The following is a 14,568-nucleotide window of genomic DNA, read 5'->3' as shown; positions in this document are numbered from 1 at the left end:
TACCGCTTTCCCTTTCAAGAAGAAAACATACTCTCTACAGAAGAGTCATTTGAAACAGACTGTACGAACTATAGGCTTAAGAAAACACATGAGGAGTTCGATAATTCCCTTACAGGATCAAAATAGTCTCTCAAAACCTCATTCGGAGGAATGCTCTTCTCTCATGATAAAGCCAGCATCACATCAGCACTTGCACCTTTAATGGCTTAACCTGAGTTATACAAACACGACAAACTCCATAAAATAGGACTATGAGGATTCTCAAGTTTCAAAATATCCCTCATTAAGAATTGTTAGAGGGCCAAGTGTGCCATTGTACGCATTGGGTACTCTTGAAAAAGCTGAGACCCAAATAGAGGATGAAAGTGAATGGGAATATGAAACAGACAAACGATTTGAATGAAACAGTAACCAAAACACCCATGGTTTCTTTGGAAGATTCTATCATGGTATGGTTGGATTTCCCTACAGGCAATTATGTTCATAGTGCAAACACGCATTGATTAGCCCTCGAGCAAGTCATAACATCGTGACAATAGACACTTGGGTGTCATTGGGACAACCTAAACTCATCCCTGCAAGAAATAGTCTTGCAAGAGAAGCCAATGGACAAAACATTGAAGTTCCAGGTTACTTTAGAAACACTACTCAAACAATCGATGTGGCGATATGGAATTTACATTCCGTGTTACCCTAGATTCCCTTGAGTATGATGTCATCCTTGGCGGAACTTGGATAGGTGAATCGTTGTATTCACTAGATGAATCCATGTAAACAATCACCTTAAACACTCCTATAGGTAATGTGCAATTGCTATTACGGGAGAATGGAATTTACATTCCGTGTTACCCTAGATTCCCTTGAGTATGATGTCGTCCTTGGCGGAACTTGGATAGGTGAATCGTTGTATTCACTAGATGAATCCATGTAAACAATCACCTTGAACACTCCTACAAGTAATGTGCAATTGCTATTACACGGGAGGAAGAAACCTTGTAGGATCCGGAACTTCCAACATATCTTACTGAAAAGATCCCTAGGATTCTGGTTGGATTGGAAATTACAAATAAAGTCACCACAGCTCAAGCACAACTTTATCTAACACGAGAACACAATCTCATGTCCCTCGAGCTATGGGATTTGTTAAGTCAACCAACACTCATGGCACATATCCTGAAAGGATTACCTTTACACAAGAATTGAACATGCCATGTATGGGGTACTTTAAACATACAATGTATATTGAAACTAACCCCCTTACTTGTAAGTTTTTTGTGGTTGAGTATATGTTGGAAGTAGATTTATTCTTGGGGCATAAATGGACTGTTGCTGCTCAAGTACCATTGTGCTTTGCTAGTGATAGAGTCATCATGATGGTCAACGAGATAAAAAGTTGACAATACCATACTACAAGGAAGAGGATCCAACTTTAATGGATATCTATGATGCTGAACGCTAAAGGATACAAGCCTCTTCCACAAAAGCCCCTCTACACAATGACCTACCATCCACGTCAACGACCGACTCCGATAAAGCATCTACTCCTTCAACCTTATCCTCAGCTACTACGAAGTTTGATGCCAAGACCTCGCAATCAGCAGCTATTCCTGAAGAAGTTACCAAAGCCAGACCATCTATCTCTAACACAGGGAACTCAAAGAAAAGACCCCGGAGCCTATGCATCTTCATCTCAACAAACCTCAACAAAGGAGACAACCACATGCTCAAAGGCCTCGTCATCGACAGCCATTCCACAAGAGACTATAACCTCATCATCATCAACAATTCCCATGAGTCTCAAACCTGTAGCCTCAGCACCAACTAAAGTCAAGGAGAGCCCCAAAGCTTCCACACCAACCCAAAAGAAAACTCCGCTAAGACTACCACAATCACGATATCTTAATAGTATCAAAATGTGGGTGGAGAAGCAACTACTTGTAGGTCAAGGCTACTATGAATGTGCCAATCAAATTTGGGTTCCTCAAAAGTCAAAACCTCTTCCTCAATGCAACACTCGTCGAAAGCCAAGGAAGAAGAAAAGTACTCCACAACACCGTCCACAAAAGCCTATGCGAGTTCCTCAAAGAACTCCACCAATGCAACAAGTGTGGGTACCAAAAACTCTTTTGCAAGCACAAGGGTACTACCAAAGAAACACCAAAGCTTGGGTCCCCAAGCGCATAACAAATTCCCCTAAGCTTGCACAAAGAAAAAAGCCTCAACACCAAGCACATCGGCCACCAAATTACAGTGTTTGTCAAAGATGGGTGCCTGTGCATGTACTTCAACAACAAGGATAATGTTGTTGAATATGGTTGCCAAAATCAAATAATGTGAAGAAAACCTCACCACCACTGACTTTAACCCCAACAAATTCACCTAAAGCTCGACAAGAATGGAGGCCCAAATAATAGCAAGAAAATCACTTGACCACTCTCATGCATTCAGCACCAACACAAGAGCTTGTCTGTTTAAGCAAACAATCAATAGTCTTCCCTATTGCCCCTCGACATCATTTCAGCAACAAATTCAAGAATCAATAATACGGAGACTTAGGAGCACATCAACAATAAAATAACAATGCTCTTGTCACCCCTCTGGAAGTGAGAAATGAGCGCACAAGAAGCTGTTACTTGCAAATCATGACCTAGATGACCCATTTAAAAAAAAAACCTCGAGGTCATTCACGGAATTATAATTCACGTAGTTCCATCTCACGGTGGCTTAAGAACCTATACTTTCACAATTTTAAGTCTCACGGATTAATCCATATCACATAATAGCCACTATATATTTGTTAAGTTTATTGTTTACTATTCTTTTGGCTAAATTAATATAGCAATTGCTCCATGAGTACGTATCCATACTCATGCACTGGAGAACATTTGCACCAAAGCCTCACCATCAACAACTTCCAGGTATATCTCTGGATGGGGGGGCATGGTGGGCGAAAGCCTCATCAATGGTACAAACCATCGCTTGGAATTTTCCTTCATATTACAAACCTCTTCAAATGATGCCACAACCTTCACAACTCAATGATTTTCAATCCCTAGTGAAGATATCTATATTAGCCTCACAAATCGATGTAATTTCTTCAATCCTCCACCAACAAGTGGCTACTTCAACATGGAGCAGTTCAATAAGAGTCTATATGACTCAATTCTTGTACTTCATGTAAATCTGCTTCATAAGAGCACTTAAATATGTATAAAAACATAAAAGGTACATGGACAAAAGAAGACAGGATTAGGTCCTACTCAACAACATTTGACAAGAATCCTGCCACACAAAGGGACATCATCACAAGCCAATTACTTCAAAGGATTAATGTCACTTCAATGAATCAAATGAGGAACTGAGAATCACCATCTACGTTTCTCCAGATCCTTCTCTCTCTTCTCTCCTATTATTAACATTTCTTAGTGTCCCCACTAACAAAAATCACATGTTACCTTGCTGATGATTGCCAAAAACAAATTGAGCCAAAAAAAAGGAGCTCACACAAATATAAAAATGCAATCATTCGTATAAAAAAAACCCCACCCCTCCACCCCATTAGGAATTCCCAATACACCACTAACCTCTTCATTCATTAACCTAATTTTCTTATTCCTTTCCGGAGGAACAAATACCATTGAATGTCACTCATCATAAATGCCATCGACAAAGCTTGTTCATTCTCCCCACACAAAGGTCTTCAACGCGATCACGTGGACGCGATTGCCATCAAGAAGGGGAGAATGTCAATCCAAGGAGCTACTACCACTATCTTACATCAAGGAGTCACGGTAGATACACCAAAGGGTCATACATTCAAGATATGAAGCAATAGTGTCTAAAACTACAACTTGGACGGGCGCCCATAATGGTGTCACGGAGTATTTATGGTGATTCCCGCTTCATGAGCATGTGGTAGCAAGTTAGGATGAAGTTCTAAGTGATGTACTTCATGGATATATTATGAGAGTAGCCATTGTAATAGCATTAGGCCTCTTATAAGCCTAAAGTGCCCGACCGGCCATAGTTTAAGTGAGTGTGAACACTTATGGCCATGTATATAAGTGAATTTCTCTCATAATACAACATACTCTCCCATTGTGCAATTGACTCTTGGTCTTTCTAATCCTCTTGCTAATCTCTCTCCCTAATGCATGCTAGTGAGTGTGTGTAACTGAAGTGAGGTGAGAGGAGGGACGAGGACTTGTAGTGCAACGCGGTGGTGTGACAAGCTCGCAGGAGACGAGGTGGAATTGCTTCTCAAGGAGTTGCAAAGCTTGGAGATCTCAAGGGTTACGAGCTCGGCCATTGGAAAGATCCTCTCACAACAGTTGTGGTTCACCAAGTAATCTGTTTTTGGATGTGTCTAAGGAGTGTTAGGGTGAGCCATAACATTTTTTATATTTTTATGCATATTTAAGTGCTCTTATGAACCAGATTTACATGAAGTGCAAGAATTGAGTCATATAGACTCTTATTGAATTGCACTCTGTTGAAGTAGCCACTTGTTGCTGAGGATTGCAAGAATTACGTCGATTTGCGAGGCTAATATAGATATCTACTAGGGATTGAAAATCATTGAGTTGTGAAGATTGTGGCCTCATTTGGAGGGGTTTGTAATTTGAAGGAGAATTTCAGGCGATGGGTTGTACCATTGATGAGGCTTTCTCCCACCATGGCCCCCCCATCCAGAGATGTACCTGGAAGTTGTTGATGATGAGGATTTGGTGCAAATGTTCTCAAGTGCATGAGTATGGATACATACTCATGGAGCAACTGCTACATTAATTTAGCCAAAACAATAGTAAGCAATAAGCTTAACAAATATATAGTGGCTATTACATGATATGGCTTAATCTGATGAGGCTTAAATTGTGAAAGTGTAGGTTCTTAAGCCGTGAGATGGAACTCCATGAATTGTACTTCCATGAGATGGAATTTCGTGAATTTGCAGGTTTCGACCTCAAGGTTTTTTTATTTTATTTTATGGGTCATCTAGGTCATGATTTGCAAGCAACAGCTTCTTGTGCGCTCATTTCTCACTTCCAGAGAGGTGACAAGAGCATATGTTATTTTGTTGTTGATGTGCTCCTAAGTCTCCGTATTGATTTTTGAATTTGTTACTGAAATGATGTCGAGGCAATAGGGAAGACTGCTAATTGTTTGCTTGAAGAGACAAGCAAACAATATGATGTCGAGGCAATAGGGAAGACTGCTAATTGTTTGCTTGAACAAACAAGCTTTTGTGTTGGTGTTGAATGCACGAGAGTGGTTGAGTGATTTGCTTGCTGTTGTTTGGGCCTCCATTCTTGTCGAGATTTAGGTGAAGTTGTTGGGGTTGAAGTCGGTGGTGAGGTTTTCTGGACATTGTTCGATTTTGGTAACCATATAATGGAATTACCATCATAGTATCCTTGTTGTTGAAGTACATGCACAGGTACCCATCCATGACGAACACTGTAATTTGGTGGCCGATGTGCTTGATGTCGAGGCTTTTTTCTTTGTGCAAGCTTAGGGGACTTTGTTATGCGCTTGGGGACCCAAGCTTTGGTGTTTCTTTGGTAGTACCCTTGTGCTTGCGGCAGTGTTTTTGGTACCCACACTTGTTGCGTTGGTGGAGTTCTTTGAGGAACTCGCATAGGCTTTTGTGGACGGTGTTGTGGAGTACTCTTCTTCGTCCTTGTCTTTCGAGTGTTGCATTGAGGAAGAGGTTTTGACTTTCGAGGAACCCAAATTTGATTGGCACCCAAATTTGATTGGCACCTTCATAGTAGCCTTGAGCTACAAGTAGTTTCTTCTCCACCCACATTTTGATACTATTAAGATATCGTGATTGTGGTAGTCATGGTGGAGTTTTATTTTGTGTTGGTGTGGAAGGTTTGGGGCTCTCCTTGACGTTGGCTGGTGCTGAGGCTGCAGGTTTGAGACCCATGGGCATTGTTGATGATGATGAGGTTAGAGTCTCTTGTGGAATGGCTGTCGATGAAAAGGCCTTTTAGCATGTGGTTTTCTCCTTTGTTAAGGTTTGTCGATGAAGATGCATAGGCTCCGGGGTCTTTCCTTTAATTTCCTTTTTAGAGATATATGGTTTGACTCTGGGAACTTCTTTAGGAATAGCTGCTGATTGCGAGGTTTTGGCATCAAACTTTGTAGATGAGGATGGGGTTGAAGGAGTAGATGCTTTATTGGAGTCGGTCGTTGTGTAGAGGGGCTTTTGTGGAAGAGGCTTGTATCCTTTAGCGTTCAGCATCATAGATATCCATTAAAGTTGGATCCTCTTCCTTGCAGTATAGTATTGTCAACTTTTTATCGTTGACCATCATGATGACTCTATCGCTAGCAAAGCACAGTGGTGCTTGAGCAGCAACAATCCATTTATGCCCCAAGATTAAATCTGCTTCCAACATATACTCAACCACCAAAAACTTGCAAGTAAGGGGGTTAGTTTCAATATACATTGTATGTTTAAAGTACCCCATACATGGCATGTTCCAGTCTTGTGTAAAGGTAATCCTTTCAGGATATGTGCCGTGAGTGTTGGTTGACCTAACAAATCCCATAGCTTGAGGGTCATGAGATTGTGTTCTCGTGTTAGATAAAGTTGTGCTTGAGATGTGGTGACTTTATTTGCAATTTCCAATCCAACCAGAATCCTAGGGATGTTTTCAGTAAGATATGTTGGAAGTTCCGCATCCTGCAAGGTTTCTTTCTCCCGTAATAGCAATTGTACATTACCTGTAGGAGTGTTCAAGGTGATTGTTTGCATGGATTCATCTAGTGAATACAATGATTCACCTATCCAAGTTCCGCCGAGGACGACATCATACTCAAGGGAATCTAGGGTAACATGGAATGTAAATTCCATATCGCCATTGATTGTTTGAGTAGTGTTTCTAAAGTAACCTAGAACTTCAATGTTTTGTCCATTGGCTTCTCTTGCAAGACTATTTCTTGCAGGGATGAGTTTAGGTTGTCCCAATGATACCCAAGTGTCTATTGTCACGATGTTATGACTTGCTTGAGGGCTAATCAATGTGCGTTTGCGCTGAACATAATTGCATGTAGGGAAATCCAACCATACCATGATAGAATCTTGCAAAGGAACCATGGGTGTTTTGGATATTGTTTCAACTTCAGATCCTGTGTTGTCTGTTTCATATTCCCATTCACTTTCATCCTGTGTTTGGGTCTCAGCTCTTACAAGAATACCTAATGCATACACTAGCACACTTGACCCTCTGACAATTCTTAATGAGGGCTATTTGGAAACTTGTGAATCCTCACAATCCTAACTCAGGTTGAGCTATGAAAGGTGCAAGTGCTGATGTGATGCTGGCTTTATCACTCTCATGAGAGAAGAGCATTCCTCCGAATGAGGTTTTGAGAGTCTGTTTTAATCTTGTAAGAGAATTATCATATTCCTCACGTACTTTCTCAAGCCTATAGTTCATACAGTCTGTTTCAAATAACTCTTCTGTAGAGAGTATGTCTTCCTCTTGAAAGGGAAAGCAGTACTCCTTTAGGCTTTGTATCTTGGTTGCTATTTTGGATTGGCATTATGAGGCTCAATCACAACCATTGACCCTGTGAGACATTAAAACAAGCTAAGCATGCTCTTGTGAGCTTGCTTTTTACATTCCACATATGTCATGTGATCATTATTATCCATTTGGGGTGGTTGTGTGGGTTCTAGTTTCTTGATTGTTCTTTGTGGTGCACTGAACGAAGAGTAAGAACTTGTTTCATCTGATCACTTAGTGATGTACTAAAATTTGTTTCATTCTCTGACTTTTCTTCATTATATTTACCCATGCGACGAGATCGAATTTTCATTTGGGTTTTTGTATCCTGTGTCGCACGTATGGGTGTTGAGGTTTGTGTGGTGGTCTTTGCTGGTGGATGCTTTTGCATCATGTATAGTTTTTGGCTCTTTCATGTTTATGTCCCTTTTTGGGTTTATGTCCTTTACAAACTCCTTTTCCCTATCTTTTAATTCGACCTTGGTTTCGACAGTTTGTTGTCTTTAAATGTCTTTCTTAGTTTTAGACGGTTTTGCTCCTTCTTTTGGGTTCTGTTTTGAAGCATGTTCTTCTTCCCATGTTGAGGTATTGTCTTTTGCGTTCCTTTTCATTGTTTCTTATGCCTTGGCTTGTAAGCATGTAAGCACATTCAATGGCACTATGAAAAATTGCCCATTTTTTACACTTAAGATGTTAAGAGTTGTATTTTGTGAGACAAGTTACATTGAAGTAACTCCTCGTGGCAATCTTGGAATATGTGATCAATGCCACATCGTTCACACATGGGTCGCAAGGTGTCAGTGACTATGGGCATGGAAGTATTCCAAATTATACAATCTACCACCTTATGAGGTCCATGACAATAGAAACACTGAAGTGTCCGATTAACTGCTTCCTGAGCACTTTCTACCCTTTGGACTGTTTCTATTTGGTGCACGGAAGATGGAGGTTTTGAGTCCCTTTTGTGGATGAAGCGGGACACTTTTTAGTATCATGGTCAAAGGTTTTACAATATATGCAGTATAGAAGAACATGTGCCTTGTATGCACAATGAGGATTGGGATGGTCGTAGTAGTGATTGCACTCAATACTACTCACTTTTACAGGCATTAAGGATGTTTGGTTTTGAAGGTTTTCATCCTCTTAGAGATGTTGGCTGTAAGGTTGTAAGCAAGGTTGCATAAAATTTGGGAAATGTTAATTCTGAGATCGATCTTTCTTTTTCCATTGCTTCACTGGGTTTAGATGAGAAACACCTCGTAGCATGATCATCTTCTAGCATGTTGTCATCTAAACATATTGCTTCTTTGCAACATTGATCAAATGTTTCTGGATTGGTTACAATGATCAAGTTGTGTAAGTTGTTATTCTTCAAGCCCATCATGAAACATCTCCTCAATTGAACATTGTTTAAGTTTTCCCATGACTTACAATGTGAGTCCAAGAGTTTTATCCTAAGGATAAAATCTCTAATGGATTCATTTGGTTGATGCTCAATTGAATAGAGTCCTGTTACTCGACTCCATCGATCACCTTGTCTGGAAAAGCCATGTATGAAGGCTGATTTCAAGGTTTTGAAGTTGGTCTTGATCGCCGGGATCAATGTGATGAACCATTCGCATGTACCTTTGTGGTGGGGTAGTTGGGATTTCCAAAGGCTTCACATCTCTGTTCAAACGTTTGAATGAATTGTACAGGGTCTGTTGTTCCGTCATATTTGCCCATAATTTTAGAAATTTGTATGGCTATATTTCTGTATGAGTCACTGAGGCAGTATGTGAGTGCTCTTGTTGGAAGAGACTCAGTGAGTCCTTGGGCCACCCCCCTTCCTAGATTAGTAAGTATGTCCAAGGTGTGGGCATCTAGGAAAGGGTTGGTACTTATAGGATTTGCGGGAATGTTAGGCAATGGACCAAAGCCCGTGGTGGGATTGAAGTCATAGGGGGTGTCAAAATCGATATGACATGCTTGTTATAGGCATGGCCAATGGCATGGTGAGGTGAATTTGCGGCATAGATCTCAATGGCTCAAAGATGTCAGCCATTAGGTTCAGTCCTTGTGTAATCCCTGGCAATCCCTCTATCATCGTGGCCATGTCAGAGTGCCTAAATACTCCTTAATGAGCAATTACAGTTTTTTTAGGGTTTTTTTTTCACGTGGAGCCTAATTCCGTGATAGTGCAGAAAATGGTTCACGCTATGAATTGGACTCCATGGTATATTAAATTTGATTTTTTTTTCGCGTGAAACACTAAGTGTTTCACGTCCTGAACGAGATTTCACAGAATATTAAATTCGATATATATATATATATATATATTTTCATGAAACATTAGGCTTTCATGCCGTGAAACATCGAGTGTTTCATGTCGTGAACCGGACTTCACGGAATATTAAATTTGATATATATACATATATATATATATATATGTATGTATGTATGTATGTATGTATGTATATTGTGAAACCGTAGGCTTTCACGCCGTGAAACATTGAGTGTTTCACGTCGTGAACCAGACTCCACGAAATATTAAATTCGTTTTTTTTTTGTCTAGTGGGAAATACGAATTTGCCTCTTTGGGAGGGAATATTTTTTGAATTTAAAATGAAAGGGGTATGGGCATTTTCCCAAAAAAGTAAAGTGGGAATAAAAAAAGTCAACCTTTTATTGACACCCCTTACACCCTTGATAAATGACCCCCAAAATCAGCATCTACTCATTGAATGCTCATTAGCCTTAATGAGTTATGTAAAAAAGTGATTAAGAATTAATCCAAGATTAATCCTTTTACTAGTCTTTCTCTCTTTTACACTAATCAAAGACTCTAATTAACCATTAATCCCTAATTAATTCACACAATTGAGCACATCATTGGATAGCGCAAGGGAATGCTAATCTTTGTGCATCAACAATTGTATAAATTAATCTAAATTAGGAGATTAATTAGACTCTTAATTATAGTCTCCTCTTTTAAGACAAATTTAAGCAAAGAGAGTCAAATTTCTCCAATTGATAAAAAAAATTGATGTGATTAGGTGTTTTGATGCATCTAGATGCTCTCAAAACACTCAAAAACCCCAATTTCGACTACTCATATGATCAATTAAGACCCCAATTAACATATTTTCTAAATTTTTGGCCTCTTGAACAAGATTAATCACCCTTAATGACAAAAACCAATCCATTAAGAGAAATTAGTCAAATTCGAGGATTTTTTTATAGTTTTAAGATTTTTTTTGAAAGATTAAACTAATCCTAATGCTTGCTAACACTCTAATCTAAATAATTTCAACAAAAAACACATAATTAAATTAAAATTAATGATCTTAGATCTATGTTTAAACTAAAAAGAGCTAACATTCACTAAGAAATACATTCTCTTGCATTGTTTGATGCAATGGATGCAAACTAAGCCTACTACAAACTATGTGCAAGCCTTAACAACATGAAAAACCACAAAAACAATAACTAAAACAAAAATTAATCTAAAAATTAGGCAAAAAGCATTCTTTTCAAAAACAAAAAAGAGAGCTATTATACACCAAATCTCACACAAATCACCATAAAATCCACATCTTTTTCATGGGAAACCATTAATAGAGATAATGGGCAATGGCTTATACGTAGATTAGAGGCAAAACAATGGAAAAAGCCAAGGGATGGCTCCCCGATATTAACAGTGCCAAAAATGTTATGGCTCACCCTAACCCTCCTTGAAACACATCCAAAAAGAGATTACCTGGTGAACTGTAAAACTATCATGTGTGAGGATCTTTCCAATAGCCGAGCTCATAATCCTTGAGGTCTTTAAGCTCTACAACTCCTTGAGAAGCAATTCCACCGCATCTCCTAGCGAGCGTTGTCACACTGTCGCCGCGTTGCACTACGGGTCCTCGTCCCTCCTCTCACCTCACTTCACTCACACACACTCACTAGCATGCATTAGGGAGAGAAGAGGATTAGTAAGAGCAAGACTCAATTGCACAATGGGAGAGTATGTTGTATTATGAGAGAAATTCACTTATATACATGGCCATAAGTGTTCACACTCACTTAAAATATGGGCGACCGGGCACTTTAGGCTCATAAGAGGCCTAATGCTATTACAATGACCTCTCTCATAATATATCCATGAAGTACATCACTTAGGACTTCATCCTAACTTGCTACCACATGCTCTTAAAACAAGAATCACCATAAATACTCTGTCACACCATTACGGGCGCCTGTTCAAGTTGTAGTTTTGGACAGTATTGCTTCATATCTTGAATATACGACCCCTTGGTGTATCTACCATGACTCCTTGATGTAAGATAATGGTGGTAGCTCTTGTTAATCCCAGAATTGGATTAACAATTGGCATTATTGTGAGTAATAGGTGATGAGCACTGCCAATGGAGCTGACAAGGATGTCATATGGGTGCAAGATTGTATATACATATATTTATTATTTGAGGTATCATGTGGATTTAATTAATTTATTTGGTCACATGATGATATTTTGTTATTATGTTTGCTATCCATTTTGTATAGTTGGGTGTGCTATATTGTGTGTACATGTGTGTACAATTATTTATGGTTGTAATCTAAGTCGTATGACTTATGTTTACTTTTGTAAAATGCAAGCTTTGTAAGGAAAGCTAATTATGGTTCCTTGGGCTATTTTTGACAAAAGTACTCACGTCGTGAGAGGAAGTGGACTCACTTACCTTGTGGGTGGGATTACACTCAATATTTGTCTTGGATATTTTCTTCATGCATTTATGTACTTTCATATAATTTACCATGGTTGATTTATTTGCATATGGTCTTCAATTCTAGTTTGAAAGATAAGTGTGTGGTGAGAAATTACTAGTATTATCAGATGCAAAGTATTAATTAAGGAGAAATTCGAAAAGCTTGCAAATGGGAAGCCAGCTTATGAGGACCCTTGGACAAAGAAGGAAGCAAAAGTAAGGACCTTTGGGCAAACTAGGCTTAATACAGAGCTTTCTATAGGTGAAAGTCTTCAAGAAAATGGAGAATCATCACACAAAATTATGCATGCTACCATTCATGATAGCAAAATGTGCTTTAAAACATCTCATCTCAAGATCTGACTACACATGGCTCTTAGTAATGTCTTGGAGGTCCCATATATGCAAAAACATGACTTGCTAATGTGTAGAGTTTAAATAGCAAAGCCCCATGCCATCTAACATGATTTTCGTGAGTGAAAGTAGATAACTTACTTTTTCATAATTCAAAAACTCAAGTTTTATCTTGTTAATTAACCTTTGTACTTGAGAGGCTTTAAAAATAGCCTTTTACATTACTTTGAGGCCTAAATGCTTGTGTCCTTTTCATTTTTGTGATTAAAATGAAAAAACATCTTATATTTGATCATTCTACTAATTTATTATGCATGCAAAATTGGTAGGGTAACTAAGATTCATGTGCCAAAAATGTCACATGACATATTCATGATGCAATATGTGGGGCTTGTCGATCCACAGTTGTTGTTGTCAAAGTTTAGCAGCAAGGATCGTGCGTGGGTAGAGAAATCTCTTAGGCACAAATCTAAGTGACTGAATCTTCCCATAGGACTCCTCTCTTAATTGGTATTCAAGGTATGTGTGTGCCTCATAAACACATTATGATAAAGTCATATTTTGATTTCCATAGATGTTTCTAAAACATAAATGCATTATAGTTTGAGTTTGATGCCACAAATCAAAAGAAGGTCTTGCCTAAGTAAGGGAGTAGAGAGTATACTCAGAATGCAGACATGTTTGATAAGAATTACAAAGATTCCCTCAAGGAGACGTAGGCGCTATTTACAAAGAGAGGACATGAGCTAGCACAAATAGCCAACGCCGACTCCGGCAAAAATTTCTTTAATAAGGTGATCTCTTACCAGGGTTGGGGTGAAAAGGCGAGCAGATTCACTACTCCCAAGCTAGCACAGATCGCTCATGCACATATTCCAAATGCAGAGTAAGATCACACATTTTCTCTTGACTTTTTTGATATGTAACAAGACACATAAAGTTGATTCACAATGCAGGAAATGTAGGCTCGTGGGACATATTGGTTGGTGGTGAGTTCCCGATGAGAGATGCCCAGATTCCTTATTCAAGAAGAGAATTCTTCATGTGGATACATTGCCATATGTATTGTTCCAATTAATTGAGTACACGCTTTAGTCTATGCGAAGTTGGAGTGCGAAGTTGGAGGAGAACTTACCCACCGTAGTTGGTATGCACGAGAGAGCCACACACGACTCGGGGTGGGTATCATGGATGTCCTGAAATCTTTTAGGAAGATGCACTTTGAAAAGGAGTTCCTAAGGTGGAAAGGGCAAATGCATGCCACCCTAGATCTAACCACTAACCACACTTATGGTGCACGACAGGATGCCTATTGTATAGGTATGTAGTAGCATAATTGATACTTTATGTCTCATTTTATTGTTAGTCTATCGTACTGAAAGAGTATTCAAATGTTTTTGTATTAGGTGTGAAAAGATGCAAGGAGGAAGAGTATTCAAATGTTTTTGTATTAGGTGTGAAAAGATGTAGGGAGGAAGAGAGCTTGAGCTCTTGCAAGCACACACACACTCACACAAACCATAGAAGAGAATACACAAGATGAGAGGCTGAAAATTGTTCTTCTTCTTCTTCACAACAAAAAGGGTTCTAACAAAAGATAAGGAAAATACAACATAAGTACTAAAGCACTATGTACATGCGGTCTATAATGTGAACATGCTAAGTGAGTGGGTAGGTGTGGACTAGTCAGTGTAGTCCAGTTGTAGAATCTCTGGTGAAGATATGTTAATGCCAGCTACCAAACCCGCCAATGAAGATATGTCAATGTTAGCTCATGTTGAACTTGACATCTTAACACTTCCCCTCAAGATCAACTCCAGCTTATGAACTCCAAGCATATCTCAAAATCTATGGAGCTTCTCAGCTCCCAAGGCCTTCGTGAAGATGTCAACGACCTGATCCTATGTGCTGACATAGGCCAAGTCAATGTCGCATTCCAAGACTCTCTCCCTGATGAA

The sequence above is a fragment of the Cibotium barometz genome, chromosome 43 (genome assembly GCF_041138505.1).
Source record: "Cibotium barometz isolate CiBa-2024 chromosome 43, ASM4113850v1, whole genome shotgun sequence".
Lineage (NCBI taxonomy): Eukaryota > Viridiplantae > Streptophyta > Polypodiopsida > Cyatheales > Cibotiaceae > Cibotium > Cibotium barometz.
This window is presented reverse-complemented; position numbering follows the sequence as displayed.